The sequence below is a fragment of the Ceratotherium simum genome, chromosome 1, assembly GCF_057802395.1.
Source record: "Ceratotherium simum simum isolate JZ-2026a chromosome 1, ASM5780239v1, whole genome shotgun sequence".
NCBI classification, from domain to species: domain Eukaryota; kingdom Metazoa; phylum Chordata; class Mammalia; order Perissodactyla; family Rhinocerotidae; genus Ceratotherium; species Ceratotherium simum.
The window spans coordinates 85,633,740-85,651,824 of NC_141900.1; the positions used below are offsets into that span (position 1 = coordinate 85,633,740).

At 39.6% G+C, this 18,085-nt stretch overlaps 1 protein-coding gene across 2 annotated transcripts in view; it reads left to right on the top strand.

Moving 5' to 3' along the window:
• AHCYL2 (adenosylhomocysteinase like 2) overlaps positions 1 to 18,085 on the top strand; it is a 170,721-nt gene that overhangs the window by 97,667 nt on the left and 54,969 nt on the right. The gene's annotated exons all lie outside the window — the stretch shown is intronic.

Sequence of the window (18,085 nt, forward strand, 5' to 3'; positions counted from 1 at the left end):
TGGTCTCCCAGTACTCTTAAACCAGTGGTTCTCAAAGTCTGGTCTGTGGACTCCAGGGGGTCCCTGATAGCCTTTCACAGGATCTATAAGGTCAAAGCTTTATTCATAATAATATTAGCATGTTATTTGCCTTTTCCATCATGTTGACATTTGCAGTAATGGTACATAAGCAATGGTGGGTAAAACTGCTAGCATCTTACCATGAATTAAAGCAGTGGTACCAAACTGTTGGTTGTCATTATGTTCATTGCTGTGCACTTGAAGTTAAAATTTTTTTTCCAGTTTCACTTAAGAATGTCATTGATGAAGCAATTAAATTTTTAAATACCAACCTTAGAGTGCAATTCTTTTTGTTTGTTTGTTTTTTATGAAATGGGAAGTACCCATAAAGCACTTCTGCTGCATGTTGAAGTATGATAGTTGTCTTGAGGGAAAGCACTTATGTTTTTGAGTTGCAAACTGAACTAGCCTCTTTTTTATGCAATGTCACTTATACTTGAAAGAACAATTGACAGACAAACCATAGTTATTCACACTTGGGCATTTGGCAGACATTTTCTTGAAAATGAACAAAGTAAACCTGTCACTTTAAGGAAAATGGACAGTATTTGTTGTCAGTGATAAAATTCAGGCTTTCAAATGAAAATTAGAATTTTGGAAAACTGAAATCTGCCACCATGAGCTTGACAGCTTTCAGTCAAGCTGCCTCCAGTGTAGACCTCTTATTTGAGCTCCAGACTCTCATATCTACCTACCTACGTTCTGTGTCTACGTAAATGTTTCAGCGATGTTCCAAACTTAGCATGTGTCCAGTGGAACTTTTGATTTCTCCCATAAAACTATCTCTTTCACTCCACCCAAGTTTTTCTCATCTCGGTAAATCGCCTTCAACCCAGTTGTTTAGAAATTGGAAGTCAATCTTTATTCCTTTTTTCTCATCTTGTATATCCAGTCTATTAGGCAAGTCTTATGAGTTCTGCCTTTGAAATTACCTCAATCTGTCTGCTTTTCTCGTTCTTCATTGCTGTCAGCCTACTCCAGGTTACTATCGTCTTTCATTTGATCTGCTCCATCAGCTTTCTAATTGATCTTCTCTTCTTGCCCATTTGTAATCCATTTTTCACAGAGCAGCACATGTAAGTATAAATTGTTTTGTGTCACTCCCTTGCTTAAAATCCTTGAATGACATCCATTATACTTAGAATAAAATCCAAAATCTTTATCTTAGTTTATAAGGCTCTTCATGTTTGGGCTTTTGTCTGTCTTTGCAAGCTCATTCTCCCTTTCATTCACAAAGTTCTCACCATACAAATTGTCTTTCCTTTCCTTAAACATGCCAAGGTCTTTCTTACATCAGAATCTTTGCAATTATTATTGCCTTCCTTTCATATAGCAAGCTTTCTCTCATCCTTCTGGTCCTAGCTCAAGTGTTAATCACCTTAAAGATGCCTTCCTTGATCATTCTGTTGAAGGTAGTTTTTTTCTTTTATACTTTACTTTAGCCTCTTGGTCATTTCCTTTATAGCACTTACCATCAATTTAATTATTTCATCTACTTGTTTACTTATTTTTTGTCTATCTCCCCGACTAGAAAAAGTAAGCAAATAATTTTAGATATGTTGAGTTGGATGTACCTATGGTAACATCATAGAGTAAAGCCATCAAAGAGTAAAGTAGGTTATTGTCCATTTAGAACTGAAGCTCAGAGAGATGTTAGATACGGAGTTTTGGAAGTTACCTGACATTAATAGTAAATGAAGCAATGGATATGAGTAAGAGAATGTTTTGAGTGAAGAGGAAACAGAGATTAGAATCTTCAAGAACTCCTCCATTTAAGAGACCAGAAATGATTAAAAAAAGCTACAAAGGAAATTGAAAAGGAAGGTATCTTGGAGACCAAAGAAAAGATGGGTATAATGTCAGGAAAGCCAAGGGAAGAGAGTCTTTCTAGGAAGAGGTGTTAACAGTTCCAAAATCCTGAGAGGTAAAGTAAGCTGAGAAGTCTCCATTAGATTTAGAAACAAAGACAGTGACCTTGGCACAGATAGTTTTAGTGGATTGGCAGGAGCTAGACTATAGTAGATTGAGGAGTGAATGGAAAGTAAAGAATGGGGGACATAGTGAACTTAGAAAGCCAAGGAGGGCCGGCCCAGTGGCTTAGCGGTTAAGTGCGCGCGCTCCGCTGCTCGCTACCCGGGTTCGGATCCCAGGTGCGCACCGACGCACCGCTTCTCCCGCCATGCTGAGGCCGAATCCCACATACAGCAACTAGACGGATGTGCAACTATGACATACAACTATCTACTGGGGCTTTGGGGGAAATAAATAAATAAATAAAATTATTAAAAAAAAAAAAAGAAAGAAAGCCAAGGAGTTTTGCTCTGAAGGTAAGTACAGAGAGCAGCTGCTGAAAGAGGAAGGTGGAAGATTTATTTATTTTGGGGATTGGAGAAACTTGAACATATTCTATGCTATGGGAAGAAGTCAGTAGAGGGTGAAAGTTTGAAGAAACAGAAGTGAGAGGGGATAATTGACAGAGAGCAGTCTCTGAGAAAGTGAGAGAGAATTTATTTGATCCAGTACACTGGTTGGAGGGATTAGATATAGATGGTGTATTAGCCAGCCCTGGTGGTCTAATGGTTAAGATTCAGAGCTCTCACTGCCACAGCTGGGGTTTGTCATCTGGTCGGGGAACCATACCACCCATCTGTGGGTTGTCATACTATGGCAGCTCTGTGTTACTGTGATGCTGAAAGCTATGCCACCTGTATTTCGAATACCAGTAGAGTCACCCATAGTGGATAAATTTCAGTGGAACTTCCAGACTAAGACAGACTAGGAAGAAGGACCTGGTCACCCACTTCTGGAAAAATTGGCCACGAAAACCCAATGAACAGCAGCAGAGCATTGTCTGATATAGCACTGGAAGATGAGAGGATGGCACACAAAAGACTGGACAAGGTTCAGCTCTGCTGTAAACAGGATCGCTAGGAGTCAGAATCAACTTGACGGCGCTAACAAATTAGTCTACTCAGACTTCTGTAACAAAATACCACAGACTGGGTGGCTTAAACAACACAAATTTATTTTCTCACAGTTCTGGAGGCTAGAAGTCCTAGACCAAGGGGCTATCAGGGTTGGTTTCTGGTGAGGCTTCTCTTTCTGATTTATAGATGGCTGCCTTCTCCCTGTGTCCTCACATGGCCTTTCCCCTGTGTGCTGCAGAGAGAAAGTGCTCTCTGGTGTCTCTGCCTCTTCTTTTTTTTTTTTTTTTTTTTAAAGATTTTATTTATTTATTTTTTCCCCCCAAAGCCCCAGTAGATAGTTGTATGCCATAGCTGCACATCCTTCTAGTTGCTGTATGTGGGACTCGGCCTCAGGATGGACAGAGAAGTGCTGCCTCGGTGCGCGCCCGGGATCCGAACCCGGGCCACCAGCATCGGAGCGCGCTCACTTAACCACCAAGCCACGGGGCCGGCCTCTGCCTCTTCTTATAAGGACAGTAATCCCATGAGATTATGACCCCACCCTTAGTGACCTCATTTAAGCTTAATTACTTCCCTAAAGGCCCTATTTCCAAATACAGCCAAATTCGGAGTTAGGGCTTCAACATATGAATTTTGGGGGACAAATTTAGTCCATAACAGATGGGCAGAGAGAATCCTCTTCCATTAAAACAGGAGGGAGGGGTCGGCCTGGTGGTGTAGTGATTAAGTTCATGCGCACTGCTTGGCGGCGCAGGCTTTGCAGGTTTGGATCCTGGGCGCGGATGTATGCACTGCTTTTCAAGCCATGCTGTGGCAGGGATCCCACATATAAAGTAGAGGAAGGTGGGCATGGATGTTAGCTCAGGGCTAATCTTCCTCACAAAAAAAAACCCCACAAGCACACACACACAAAAACAGAAGGGATATAACAGAAGATAGATGTGGGTAAGGCTATAGGCTTTGGTGTCCATAAGTTGAAAACATTTTTTCTATCTAATGGTTTTATTTTCTCTGTGGAATAGGAGTGTGAGTAATGTACTGAGAGTAAGGGTTAGATGTTATAGATGGACACTTGAGTAGAGAATGTTTGATGGCTGCTATGGAGATGGGAAAAAAGGGCTGAGTAGGGGAACATGGCAGAATTACTAGGTTGTATTGACCTATCTGTGTGCATGGGTGGTTTCAGCAGCAGAGTAGCCCAAGCCTAGCCATGACTATTTGGTAGTGGCTGTCTTGCATGTCTGAATATGGCCCCTGATTAGTCTTCATTTTGTAAGACCTTCTTTTGCAACCAGGTGTAGACTCCTGTTAATACTACAATGTCAGCATTGCTTTAAGAAGATTGAATTCTCTTCCACTTTCTCTGTCACTGCTAGACTTGGCAGAAGATTTTGACTAGAGCATCTTTATCTTGTAGAGAACTGCACTTAGAAGCAAAATCGAGGTGATTTATAGACCTCAGGAGGTTATTTACAACATGTGCAGGCTAGAATTAGCTCATAACCTTTAAAATCAGAGCAAATTTGCCCTGAAATCATCCAGAGCAAGTGAACACAGCAGTACAGTCGATCCCCATTATTCTTGGATTCTGTATTTGCAAATTTGCCTACTCACTAAAATTTATTTGTAACCCCAAAATCAGTACTTGTGGTCTGGGCTGGCCTGGTGGCGTAGTGGTTAGGTTCACGCAGTCTGCTTCAGTGGCCCGGGGTTCATGGGTTTGGACCCCAGGTGCGGACCTACACATGCTCATCAAGCCATGCTGTGGCGACGTCCTGCATACAAAATAGAGGAAGATTGGCACAGATGTTAGCTCATCGACAATCTTCCCCAAGCAAAAGTAGGAAGATTGGCAACAGATGTTAGCTCAGGGCTAATCTTCCTCACACACACAAAATAAATAAATAAATAAATAACCCATATATATATATATATATATTTTGTGTGTGTGTGTGAGGGAGATCAGCCCTGAGCTAACATCCAATGCTGATCCTCCTCTTTTTTGCCAAGGAAGATTGGCCCTGAGCTAACTTCTAACTTCTGTGCGCATCTTCCTCTACTTTATATGGGATGCAGCAACAGCATGGCGTGACAAGCAGTACATCAGTGCATGCCTGGGATCCGAACCCTCAAACCTCGGGCCGCCGAAGCAGAGTGCATGCACTTAACCACTTGCGCCACTGGGCCAGCCCAATAACCCATATTTTTTTTAAAAAAAACCTTGTGGTCTTTTCAGTGGTCCTTCATGGACATGTGCAAAGTGGCAAAAAATTTGAGTCCCCTCACATGTATGTTCCCATCTAAGGTCAAACAAGACAATGTTCTGCCTTCTTGTTTAAGCTCTCATACTCTCATCAAAGTGTCCTTTTCATGGTCTACTTAGTGCCGTGTTTTTTGTATTTTTATGCTTTGTCTTGGTGATTTCGCTGTTTAAAATGTCCCCCAGATTCTGTGCTGAAGTGCTGACTAGTGTTCCTAAGCACAAAAAAGGCTGTGATGTGTTTTATAGAGAAAATATGTGTGTTAAATAAGCTTCATTCAGCCATGAGTTTTAGTGCTGTTGGCTCAGAGTTCAATGTTAATGAATCAACAGTATATATTAAATAAGGTGTCTTTAACAGAAACACACATAAAGCAAGGTTATCTGTTGATCATTTGACAAAAATATTGTGACCAGAGGCTCACAGGAGCCTAACCCTATATTTTCCATAGGAGCATTGCTTCAGTATTGGCTAATTCAGTGTTTGTGGTGACTTTTTGGAACATAACTACTATGAATAGTGAGAATTTACTGTATTTTATATTTTTTCCCCAAAGACTTTAAATTCCCCAAAGACTTTAAAGTGTCTTACAGACGTTAGCTCATTCATCAACACAACTTCTAAAAATTGGCTGCTAGACAGTAGGTTATTTGTTATGTGGAGGATGGTAGGGGGCAATCCACTTAGCAGGTTTTCTGTAATGTTCAGATTCTAGGACAATTTTTGCTTCTTATTAGGAATCTTTTAAATATATAATATCCTGCCCTTGGATGTAGAAAGATCTGCTTCCAATCATGGTTATGGTTGATTGATTTCCTTTGGAACTCTTTAGAATATTCCCTATTTGACTTTCATGGGGAATGAGAAAAGGCAAAAGATCTTGGAAATTAATTAGAACTTTTTGACACAAAAGTGCCATGGAAAAATAATCATAATGGTTATTATCATAAACATAAAAGTAGTAATGATGTAAGTTGCTGAATGCATGGAATTTGAATGTGCTATGTTGAAAATGGCTTCTCATATGTATATTATACTTTTCTCTCCTTCAATTCTGCATCCAGATCTTTGTCTAAATCCTGTTAGTTCTTCTTTATATGATTTCTCAAATTTGTCATTTCTTTTTCATTCATATAGTCGTAATCTGGAAATCCAGACTGTAACCATCTTCAAAGTAGACCTTCAAGTTGCTCCCATTTCTTTCAGCCACATTCTCTTTGAATGCATCTTTCCTAAGCATATTTTTATCATATCATTATGCAGAGATAGTACTGCCCTACTTAGAAACTTTCAGTGACTGCTAGTTACCTATTTTTAGATTACTATAAACCAGTTCTCTTCGTGCTTCTCAATTTTCCCACAGCCCTTCCTCCCTACCCCCCTTAATTGATGTTATGTCATAATTCGTTGTTGGGAGGGGTGCTCTTAGATGTTAATTCCCTCATCTTATTACCATCATCTATAAAGCTGCCTACATCTATTCCTTCTTTTTTCTTTCTATAACAAAGGAAGTATTCCTAATCCTAACTAAGAACAATTTCTCCACTTGGGCCCTGGATCCCCATCTTATCTTCTCAGACTTTTCTTCTTGATTTACTCCTAAGGTTGTCAGACTTGGCAAAAATAACAACACAGAATGCACAGTTAAATTTGAAATTCAGATAACAACGAATAATTTTTAGTATAAGCGTGTTCCATGCAATATTTGGGACACACTTATGCTGAAAAAGTATTTGTTATTTATCTGAAATTCTGGGCATCTTGGATTTTATCTGGCAACCCCAATTACCTTTCTCCCTCTCTCCCTGTTTACCCCTTTAAACACATACACACACCACACAACGCACACACACACACTTTCATCCTCCCCGCTGTTGGATCATTTCTTTCAGCGTTCAATCAAGCTCTAGTAACCATCTTGTTAAACAAAAGCACACATACACACACTCACACACACACACACCAAACTTCCTTTGACTTGTAATCCCTTTTCAGTTATTTCCATATCTTTCTGCTCTGCTTTACAGCCCAGTTTTTCAAAGACCTTGTCTGTTCAAACTCTCTCTCCTACTTAACCTCCCAGTCATTCTTCGGTTTTCCCTAATCCTGCTTTCACCCACATCACTCCCCCAAGTCACCAAAAACCTCCATGTTGCCAAATCCTAATAACTATTTTCAGCTGTCATCTTGTTAAATTTCTCAGCAGTGTTTGCAATAGCTGACCACTCTTTCCTTCTTGAAATAATCTCTTTTCCTGATTTCAGTGACACCGTTCTCCTGGGATTTTTCTCTTGGTGGCTGCTTTTCAAATGTCAGTAGCTGGCTTTTCTTCTTCTACCCTGTGTAGTGGATCTGGGCTCAGACTTGAATCGTATTTGTTTGTTTGCTTTTTTCCCTCTCTAGGCAATTATGTCTATTCCCATGGTTTTATAGATCTGTGTATAATGGGATTTAAATTATAGAAATGGGTGAAATCAGTAACTCCTAATTTTATGTTTCCAGCCTAGAGTTTCCTCTGAGCTCCAGACTCTGTATTCAATTGCTATTTCAATTCCACTTGCATATCTCATAGACATCTCAGATTTAACATGACCAAAACTGAAGTCTTGATATTCTTCCCACATCTATGTTTCCCCTATTCCCCATTTTAATCAATGGCATCCCCATTTAACTAGTTGCTTGAGTCAGAAACCTGACCGTCATTCTTGACGTCTTCCCCACCTTTCACATTCAGTCTGTTACCGAGTCCTGTTGAACCAACCACCAACACATGTCGTAAGTCCATTCACTACCATTAGCCTAACCTAAGCTACCATCACCTCTCATATATATTAATGATCTTCTAACTAGTCATCTCATTTCCATTCATGTTCATTCAGTTTTTTCTCCTTACAGTAGCCACAGTGATCTTTTAAAAATATAAATCTCTGGTAGCTTCCCATTATTCTTAGAATAAAATTAAAACTTTTCTATGGCCTGCAAACCCTACATGATCAGTCCCTGCCTACCTTTCCAGTAACATCTGTTACCACTCTCTCTCATTGACAGTACTCCAATCATACAAAATAAGGATTTGGTAAAAACAAAATCTTATTCCCAAACACTTTATAAAATATTAGTCACTTTATTGTGCAGAATTTAAAAATTTGTGGAAACATTGCCAACCTAACCTGGGCATAATTTGGGATAATGAAAAAGTTCTGAAGTTGGATGGTGGTAATGGTTGCACAGCAATGTGAATGTACTTAATGCTGCTGAACTGTACATGGTAAAGTGGTTAAAATGGCAAATCTTATGTATATCTTACCACACACACACAAAAATGTTACAGGCCAATATCCCTGATGAACATAGATGCAAAAATCCTCAACAAAATATTAGCCAACTGAATTCAACAATACATTAAAAAGATCATACACCATGATCAAGTGGGATTTATTCCAGGGATACAGTGATAGTTCAACATTCACAAATCCATCAGTGTGATACACCACATTAACAAAATGAAGGATAAAAGTCATGATCATCTCAGTGGATGCAGAAAAAGCATTTGACAAAATTTAACATCCATTCATGATAAAAACTCTGAACGGAGTGAGTATAGAGGAAATGTACCTCAACATAATAAAATCCATTAAAAAAAATGTGCTCAGTTGTGGTCATGATGGTAGTGGTGGTGAAATACAGATTAAAATCACAATGTGATACCATTACCTAGAATGCCTAAAATGTAAAAAGACCAAAAATACTAAGCACTGGCAACGATATGAAGCAACTGGGACACTGATATCTTGCTCATAGGAGTATAAATTAGTATAAATACTTTGGAAAATTGTTTGACATTGTCAACCTAGCTGAACATATGCATACCTTATAACCCAGAAATTTAACTCCTCGATATATATATATCCAACATAAATATTTTCATATGGGCACCATATGACGTATATAAGAACGTTCATAGCAACATTATTTTTTATGGCCCCCAGACTGGAAACAGCCTTCAACAGGAGAATAGATTCAATAAATTATGACTATTCCTGCAATGGGATACTTTCCAGCAATGAAAATAAATTAACTTCTGCTAAGTGCAACAAACTTAAATAACTCTTAGAAACGTATTGAGCAAAAAAAAACAGGCACTTAAAGAGTACATCTTTTATGCTATTTATATCAGTTTCAAAAATAGGCAAAACTGATCAGTGGTGATAGGAATCAGGATAGGGATTACCTTTAGGGAGGAGTGAGGTTAATGACTGAAAGAGGACATGAGGGAAGGCTCTAGGGTGCAAGTAATGCTCTAATTCCTTGTCTAGGTAGTGGTTACATAGGTGTGTTGACTTTTGAAATTTTATTGAACTGTAGCTTTTTGATTTGTGTACTTCTTTTACAGGTAAGTTATGCTTCAATAAAAAGTTTATTTTTAGAAAAAGAATATGGTGATATGCTAAATAAAATTCTACATTTATTTAATGGCATTATGCTTCATTATTTTACCCTATACCCTTCCCACCGCACCTCCCTCCCCCAACTCTATGATAAAATTGAGGGCCCTGAATGCAAATTTTCGGCTCTTACTCTGATTGTTTTCAAGTTTAAGTTTGACCCCTCTTTGAGGACAGTGTTTGCTGGAGGTGCTAACTGCAGCAAGCTGAACTCTGACCTAAGTGGAGCTCTATTAGCTATGTCAGAGGTCTTGAGGATTTAAGTCCACACTCCACTCCTAGATTCTAGAGGACTTAACAGAGAGTGGAAGAGGTCGTTTGGTGCCTGTTTTAGGGTACTTTAGTCTCTCTATTGCTTAATTGTTTATCTGAGAAACAGTGATTGGGTTAGTCAGTGGCAAGGACGTACATTTAGCTATACTGGGCATAATTTTGTTATAGTGATGTTTCTATTTATAGTTTTTTCAGTTCTTACTCATACCTGATTCCCTTTTCCTTCCTTTTACCTTTCAGGTGCCTGTCCTATATTTTACTCATTTTTGGCTTTTCTTTGAGCTAGCTCTTCTTTGATTAAGTCATTTTTTCATTCAGCACATACTCATTGGTTGTTTACTATGTGCTAGGGACTTGGAATACAGGAATAAGACGCATAATCTCTGCCCTCAAATTGCTTGCAGTTCCAGTGTAGAAACAGACAAATGATGAGCTATAGTATCAACAATGATAGAGATCCATCTGGAGGATTACTCAGTAACTCAAAGAATTGATTCTTTGTTTTGTTTTGTTTTGGTGAGGAAGATTGGCCCTGAGCTAACATCTGTTGCCAATCTTCCTCTTTTTGCTTGAGGAAGATGGTCCCTGAGCTAACATCCATGCCAGTCTTCCTCTACTTTTTGTGTATGGGACACCACCACAGCATGGCTTGATGAGCGGTGTGTAGGTCCTCATCTGGGCTGCCGAAGCAGAGCACGTGAACTTAACCACTATACCACCAGGCCAGCCCCTAGAATTGATTCTTAACCAAGACCAGGAGCTGGAAATGTGTACTAAAGGAAGTTACGGCTAAGCTAAATTGTGAAAGATGTGTGTGTGTGTGTGTGTGTGTGTGTGTTTTCAAAGTGGGGATGTGGGGAAATTCAGAGAGCTGAGGCTCAGGAGGTATGCAGAGGCTAAGTCATGAAGGGTCTTGTGTGTCATGCTAAGGAGTTTGGATTTTATTTTGAAGACAGTGGGGAACTTTTGAAGCATCATGAACAAGGAAATGATGGATCAGATTTTAAAATAATTGTGCTGATAATAATCACATATAAATAAGTTAAATTTAACAAACTGAAGTAGGCTATTACAGGGATAGAATTATCTAGGCCCTTGTCAAAGTATAATCCCAGCAATATTGTCATCATCTGAGAGCTGTTAAAAATGTAGAATCTTGGGACCTATTCTAGACTTACTAAATCAGAATCAGCATTTATTTATTTATTTATTTTTTTGGTGAGGAAGATTAGCCCTGAGCTAACATCTGTTGCCAATCCTCCTCTTTTTGGTGAGGAAGATTTGGCTGTGGGCTAACATCCGTGCCCATCTTCCTCCACTTTGTATGTGGGATGCCTGCCACAGCATGGCTTGACAAGTGGTGTGTAGGTCCATGCCCGGGATCCAAACCTGTGAACCCTGGGCTGCTGAAGTGGAGCATGCAAACTTAACCACTATGCCACTGGGCTGGCGCCAGAATCAGCATTTTAATAAGATCTCCAAATAATTTGTATACACATTTAAGTTAAAAAGCACTGATTTAGATGGATATGATGATGGTCAGGCTTTAGACAGCTGGTGTGAAGAAGAAAGGACAGAGTGTAAGAGAGAGAGTACATCTTCTTTCTATTTGGAATACTCTTCTCAATCCCCCCCTCACCAAACACACACCAGGTACCTCTTGCTCATCCTTTACTTTTCAGCTTAAATAGAGCTTCTCAAATGCCACACTCCCAATACACATGATTGGTACACTTGCCATATGCTCCCATAGCACGCTATACTTACGTTATCATTTTCACACTTTTATTGTAATTATTTAATTGCCTGTCTCTCTGCCTAGACTTTAAGCACCGTGATGGCAGCAACTGTCTTTCTATGCTGCCTGGCACAAGATAGGCACCCAATAAATATTTGTGGTTTGATTGAATGAATTAATTCACCATGTATAGGAAGAGAAGATGGGCCGGCCCTGTGGCTTAGCGGTTAGGTGCGCGCACTCTGCTGCTGGCAGCCCGGGTTCGGATCCCAGGCGCGCACCGATGCACCGCTTCTCTGGCCGTGCTGAGGCCGCGTCCCACATACAGCAACTAGAAGGATGTGCAACTATGACATACAACTATCTACTGGGGCTTTGGGGGTAAAATAAATAAATAAATAAAATCTTTTAAAAAAAAAAAGAGAAGAGAAGATGGATTTGGATGTGTTAAGGGATGTACATGTTATATTTATTAATAATAATAGTAAATTTTAAATAGCACTAGCAAGTTCCAGGCACTGTTCTAAGTGCTTTATATATATTAATTTTTTTTTTCAAGATTTTATTTATTTTATTTTTCCCCCCAAAGCCCCAGTGGATAGTTGTGTGTCGTAGCTGCACATCCTTCCAGTTGCTGTATGTGGGACTCGGTCTCAGGATGAACGGAGAAGTGGTGCCTCGATGCGCACCTGGGATCCGAACCCGGGCCGCCAGCATCGCAGCACGCGCACTTAACCACCAAGCCACAGGGCCGGCCCAATATATATATTAATTTATTTGATCCTCTCAGCAATCCTGTAAGGTAGATACTCTTAATATCCCCATTTTACAGATCAGAAAACTGAGGTACAGGGAGGATAAGTAATTTGCCTAAGGTTACTCAGTAAGTGGTGAGTCAAGATTCAAACCAGACAGTCTGGTACTACTCTGCTATGTCTAGTTTTGGACAAAATAGCTTCCTGGCACTATGCTAAGTTTTTTCTATGTATTTATATGTATTATTTAATCTTTATAACATCAATGTGAAGAAATTATTATTATCCTGCTTTACAGATGAGGAAGCAAAGGCTCAAGTAGTTATATAGCTTACTGGAGATACACAGCTAGTAAGTGATGGAGCTAGCCTTCAAACCCAAGCCTATCCAACTCTAAAGCCTGTACTAGCCTTTACCAGTAATGGTGATATCTCCATGTTGAGTCTAAAATACCTGTGAGATATGAGTCTTAAGATCACTGAGGAACTGAGAGGTAGGATGCCTAATATTAAGGTTGCAGGGTAGGGGGGCATTTAACAATTCCAGTTGCTCTGGTAGCATTGGCATTTCAAGATTGAAGGGGAAGGGAAATTTGAGGCCCAGGAATTCCAGCCATCTGCATAATTGACCAGAGGGAACTTTGAACTTAGGTGATTAGGAAGCTTGGCCTCTACAGTTAGCTGTAACTTAGGTGACTAAGGAGTAGTTATTGCTTTTTCTTTTAACCTCAGAGAATCCAGATGGATTAGAAATACTGAACGTCAGAACTGGAAGGAACCAGTTCTAACCTTCCACAGTCCACTCTTACCCACCTCCCCTCGTTTTATAATAAGGAAACTGAAGAAGAGAGTAATTAGGTGACTTGCCAAACTCGAATAAAACCATTAGAGACAAGCCAGGAATAGAGGACGGGGTCACATTCTTTTATTTTTTTGCCCTGTGCCTCATGACTCACTAGGTTACAGATTTATCACCTCTTGTTAAAACTGTTTTGCCATTGTAGTTACTTCTTCACCACTGCCTGGTTCTTTTTGACTTTGACCCCTGGAAATATTAACTTCTTTCCTTTCCCCTCCAGACCCAAGCATATACTCAACTCTGGCAAGTCACCTGGCTTGCCCTCATTAATGATGATACTACTATTAAGTCACCACCGGTAGGAACACAACTGGCACACAGAACTTCAAGTTGTTCTTCTTGGAGTGAAAATGAGATTCTTTTGAGCTTTTCATACACTTGGTCAATTATTATAAAGGTTAAAGGTTGCAGGAATGGGTGCAGTTTGTGTAACTTGCTTCAGAATTTGCAAACTTCTCACCTACATGTTAAGGGTGATTATTGTAGATAATTATGTGCATTGGTCTCACTCCTGCCCTTGCCATAGGTGTATATTCTAAGGCACATTCTGGTAAAATGAAATTAGATTGGAAACAACTTCATAACTATTACTTATACCTATACCTTATGCCTTATACAACCCCACTCAGTTAATAGACCTTCAGTTCTATTAATGTATAGCTACTGTTTTATTTTTGTTTCAGAGTCACTATAGAAAGGTGTAGTGAGGCTGCAGTTTTCAAATGAAGTCGATTTTAGTTAAAACTTACACTAAAAAAAACAAAAGAAAATGTCACAACTAAAATGACATTTAGTTCAGCCTGCCAAAGTGACATATTTTACTTGTGCTTATTCTTTTATTCCCAATCCTGTCTTCTTTAAAAGTCATTTTCTTCCATGTTTTAACACCACCATGAGACAAGTTATCTTCCATTTAGTTAATAAATGATTATGTACAAAACATCAACAGGAGCACCAATAATCTAGTAATTTGCTGATCGTTGAAATATTTTTTTATTGATGTCATAATAGTTTATAACATTGTGAGATTCCAGTTGTACATTATTATTTGTCGGTCACCATATAAATGCGCTCCTTCACCCCTTGTGCTTACCCCCTAACTCTTTTCCCCTTGGTAACCACCAAACTGTTCTCTCTGTCCGTGTGTTGGTTTATATTTCACGTATGAGAGAGGTCATACAGTGTTTGTCTTTCTCTGTCTGGCTTATTTCACTTAACATAATACCCTTCAGGTCCATCCATGTTGTTGCAAATGGGACGATTTTGTCTCTTTTTATGGCCGAGTAGTATTCCATTGTGTATATATACACCACATCTTCTTCATCCAATCATCTGTTGATGGACACTTGGGTTGCTTCCACATCTTGGCTATAGTGAATAATGCTGCAGTGAACATAGAGGTGCATAAGTCTCTTTGGGTTGTTGATTTCAAGTTCTTTGGATAAATACCCAGAAGTGGGATAGCTGGATCATAAGGTATTTCTATTTTTAATTTTTTGAGGTATCTCCATACTGTTTTCCATAGAGGCTGCACCAGTTTGCATTCCCACCAGCAGGGAGTAAAGGTTCCCTTTTCTCCACATCCTCTCCAACATTTGTTATTTTTTGTCTTGGTGATTATAGCCATTCTCACGGGTATAAGGTGATATCTTAGTGTAGTTTTGATTTGCGTTTCCCTGATGATTAGTGATGTTGAACATCTTTTCATATGCCTATTGGCCATCTGTATATCTTCCTTGGAAAAATGCCTGTTCATGGCCTCTGCCCATTTTTTGATTGGGTTATTTGTGTTTTTGTTGTTCAGATTTGGGAGTTCTTTATATATTATGGAGATTAACCCCTTGTCGGATACATGGTTTGCAAATATTTTCTCCCAGCTGGTGGGTTGCCTTTTCATTTTGATCCTGGTTTTGTTTGCCTTGCAGAAGCTCTTCAGCCTGATGAAGTCCCACTTGTTTATTTTTTCTTTTGTTTCCCTTGTCCAAGTAGACATGGAATTCGAGAAGATCCCTTTATGACCAGTAACGAATAGTGTACTGCCTACATTTTCTTCCAGGAGTTTTATAGTTTCAGTTCTCACCTTCAGGTCTTTGATCCATTTTGAGTTAATTTTTGTGTATGGTCATTGAAATATTTTAAGGGTTGGGCTCCATTCTAACAGTAAAATAGTCTTTTGGCCTTGATTTGTTCCTAAAAGCTTCATTATGATACAGATCATAAGGGCTTATAATTGGTGCAGATCAAGCAATAGAAAGTGGATTATATATTCATGCAGAGATAATATTATAATTAAGGATTAAAACCGTACTAAGGACTCACCACAAATAAGTCATAGCTGTGGTCAGTAATGTAACTACATCCCTGCATATATAAAATAATGTTCCAAATCCTATAAAATGGACATAAATATATTGAACACATTGACTATGCAAGTTACCCCCAGAGTACTATAAGGTATACATACAGCATACAAAATTTGACAATTTTTTAAGCCCTTACTATATGCTAGGCACTGTAGGCAAATCAAAGCTGGCTTAAACCCCTGAAAAGCCTAGAATCTAACACCTGTACACAGTGACTATAATATGAGGAAGGGTAAAAATAGTGATATGACCATAGAACAATATTAGAGGGAAGGGAGATTCTTGTTTTGAGGTTAGATTCCATGGCAGGATTATCATTTGAGCTGAACCTTGAAGAATTTGAATAAATGAAGATGATGGAAGTGAAGGCAGAACGAATGCATTTCAGTTTGAGAAGATGGCATGAGCAAAGGCATTGACGTGGAAAAGGACACAGCTTAATAAACCCATAAGTAAGAGCTGCCATTTAATTAATTACTTAGTGTATATACACTTTTTAAATCCTTGCATCAATCCTGTGAGATTATTATTCCTGCTGTACAGATTAGAAAATTGGTGGGATAGAGAGGTTAAGTAAGTGGCAGAGCCAGGATTCTAACCCAGGTCTGTTTTATTCCAAAACCAGTGCTCTTTGCTGCCATGCTGTGCAGTCCTCACATTGAGGAAATAGCGGGTAATACAGCTTACCTGGGGATAGAATATATATATAAGGATATGTAGCAGAAGATCCTCCTGGAAGGGGTTTATAGACGATTTTTAGGGGCCAGTGAAAGTGGACAGGGAGGGATAGATGAGAGGCTTTGTAGAGGAGGGCTCGAAAATAATTGGCAACTGGTTGTTCTGGGAACTAGGGAAAAGGGGGAAGTCAAAGATGACTGAGGTTTTCTGTCGGGTTGACTGAGGGAACAGAGGTAGAAAAGTGGGGAGAAGAAACTGCTGCTTGGAGGGTGGAGGGAAAGGAAGGATGGAGCAATCGTTTTGATTTTAGATATGTTGCATTTAAAACACAGATGAAAGATACCATTGGAAATTTAGGCAGCAGATGTAACTTCTCATTTTATTAAGAAGTTTGGATTAAAAGGAAGACCAGAGGACAATAACTGGAGGTTGTTAAGAGCTAAGGCTTTATCAGAATTGACACCCTGACCTCAGAGGGCCTTATCACTCCTGCATTTCATCAACCTTCTGTATCTTGTCATCACTCAAAATTGCTTCACTCCATAGCTCCTCTGTGACCACAGCTTCCTTTACTCCCACCTCTGCTGTTCTCTCTTCTTGTTGCATCTGATCTCCCCTTGCCCTGTGATCTCTAATCCTTTGATGCCTCTACATTCACCTGGTCCAACAGTCCCCTTCTGTTTTCACTTACCTTTCTCTCTAGTCTAGACATCCAGGTCAGTCATTTGAATTCTGCCCTCTCTGGCACCCTACAATACCTCTTCCCCTACACATTACCTTCTTCTCCATTCTACATCTAAAGGACCATTCTCCTAACCAGTGAAGGCCCTAAAAGGCAATGAACCTATAATCCTAATTATAATATCATGACTATCAGCTCCAAAGAAATTATCCTCTGCAATGGGAATTAACACTGTTAAGAGTCTCTTGAAGGGGACCAAAGCAGGCATATCTTGTTGGGCTTCCTTTGTGCCTGAAATCTATGGTACTCTCATTGGATACTATACTCTAGGAATGAACTACGCAGGTAAAATAAGTTAGGTCACCTTTTTTCTAGTTTTGTCTTATTTCCAAATTTCTGAAGGGTGCAGAGAGGAGGGAGCTGGTATGGGAAAATAGAGAGGAAACAACAACTGGGGTCCCTTCAGGTGATAGTGTATAGGGCTACTGTGTTGGCATCCTATTTCTTCCTGAAACCAAACCTAGCGAGTAAAAACCAGCATTGGATAGGGACTTTGAGGCAGCACTAGTCTTGATTGAGAAAACTCTGGCTCTCTCTAAACCTACACTGTGGTAGCTCCTGACTAGCCTCAGGGAAGCAGCTAATTTACAATCAGCACCTATGTTATTTCTGTTGCTGAAGTCCCTTAGACTTTCTTGTACACAGCACAGGGAGCCAGTAGAGGGAGTTGTGCTCCCAGAACTTTCTTCAGAGCTTCTAATGAGTTCTGATTTTGCAAGAGATCTTCCCTGGCTCCATCCAAATCTCCTGTCCAATAAGAATTTAACTTTAGATATGCCTGAGTTTGGTGCCAGACTCCTAGTGTGAGCAGATGGGGGAGCTTCCCCTTAGCTGTTTAAACTTGAAAGCCATAAGGAACTCTTGATTTCAAGGAAACGCCTGTTTACTGTACTGATCCAAATCAAGCAACTCTTGAGAAATGGGAGTGCCTTCTTGACCTCAATCCTTATTGATCTTGGTATCAGCACCTCCAGTGACGCATCCT